This window comes from Cystoisospora suis (genome assembly GCF_002600585.1).
Source record: "Cystoisospora suis strain Wien I chromosome Unknown contig_3025, whole genome shotgun sequence".
Taxonomy (NCBI): Eukaryota; Apicomplexa; class Conoidasida; order Eucoccidiorida; family Sarcocystidae; genus Cystoisospora; species Cystoisospora suis.
Window position 1 is genome coordinate 467 of NW_027155820.1, and position 1,881 is coordinate 2,347.

The window sequence follows — 1,881 nt, forward strand, 5'->3', positions numbered from 1 at the left end:
GGACACGGGTACTCTACAACGGATCGTTTAAAATTGAATAAAATTGTAACGAGGACTTAACTCACCCGGAAAACTTTCCGGCTTAGCCGTACACTCTGAGGCCGTACTAGCGGCCTACCAAAATTAAGCATCGATCACCCCAATTAGTTCCAGGGAGGTTTTCCGCAGTTTTGATCACTAATATTATACACACGTACCATCACCAGTTTCGCTCTTAGACTTCCATCAAAAAATAGGAAAACCAAAGAAGTCCCCTTTTGTCACACCCTCACTCCACCACTCCACCACCTTGGGTGGTGCCGCCATACGCTAGGCTACCGCGACGGATAGCCAGCTAGCGCTACACCTAAGATACAGTAGCTAGTCGCTAAATAGCGCGTTGCTAGCTAATAAGAGGTCTGCCCGTGTGTACTAATACTAACTTCGTGTATGTCTGGGTAACCGCCCTGATAAGGCTGCGCCCAACCCTACGATCGACGCATCGCAGTCGATAACAAAAGGCTTTCCGGGCTGAGGGTGCGCCATCAGCGCAGCATTCACTAGTGCACGCTTTATGCTTGTGAATGCCTTCTCCTGTTCCGGCCCCCAACGGAACGGAGTGTTCGCGACAAGTAACTGTTGCAGTGGCTCTGCAATCCGTGCGTATTCACGGATAAATCGCCGATAGTAACTGCCAATGCCTAAGAAACTTCGCACCCCTTTCAAGTCTTCGGGGACGGGGAATGCAGCTATCGGAGCTGTTTTGAGGGGGCCGGGCCTCACCCCTGCAGCCGACACTAAGAAACCAAGGTAGCTTGTCTCTTTCCTGCATAAGCTGCTCTTCTGTGGCCTTAAGTGCAGGTTCGCTTCGCGGACTTTCGAGAGGAATGTTCCCGGGTGTCGCAGATGCCCAGCAAACGTTTCGCTGAAGACAACCACATCATCCGGGTAAGCTATTGCGCATACCCACTTCATGCCGCCCCGCAACTCATCAATCATACGCTGCTGCGTCGCCGGTGCGGCGGCTGCGCCGAACGGCATACTGGTCCATTTATACTGCCCGTCCGGTGTGCTGAACGCCAAATACCTGCGGCTTCCCGCCTCGACTTCGATTTGCCAGCAGGCATCTGGGCAGTCGAAACCAGAGAAGAACTCCTTTCCCTGCAGCGCATCGGAGGCCTGCTGAATTTGTGGGAGCGGGTATGCTGGCACTCTTGTGACTCTATTCGGAGGCCTGTAGTCGATACAGAGGCGGTCTCGCCCCTCCGGCTTGGGCACGAGCAACACTGCCGACGACCACTCTGAATCACTGGGGTCACACAAGCCTTCTTCAACACACTGGTTTAGGAGCCGAGCTATGCGCTGTCTTTTAGCAGCGCTAACGAGTCTGTAGCCTCAATGCACTGGTAACGTGCCTTCGCGCAGTTCTACCTTGAACGTAGTCAGGTTTGTTTTCGCTAGCGGTTTGTCACCGGCGTTCCAAATTTCGCTATAGCGAGTGCACAAGCACATTTTCTCGCCAAGGCCTTGAGATCGTTCGCACAGTCGCATTACTTCCATAGGAGTTTTGGGAGGACCACACAACAGTTGTTGCTCTTCAGCACGTGGCATTTCTTTCACGGAGCACTCCTGTGCGACAGTAGCGGCTACCTTTGGGCGGTGTTTTGGAACAGCCCACGCACCATTCACGTGCTCAAGTGCACGACACACCATACGAGTACACACCACAAGGGGTACTTTGGACGCTTGGTTCCAACACGATGCCTCTTTCCAGTCGAGCGTGCTCGCTTCCGTGTCCCGGGTTATGGCACCATATCGTAGTGCCCGCTGCACAACAGCGAGCGTCACTAGATACTATGGGTTCGCCAGTGCCCCGAATTGCAACAGCCGCTCGCCCTCACG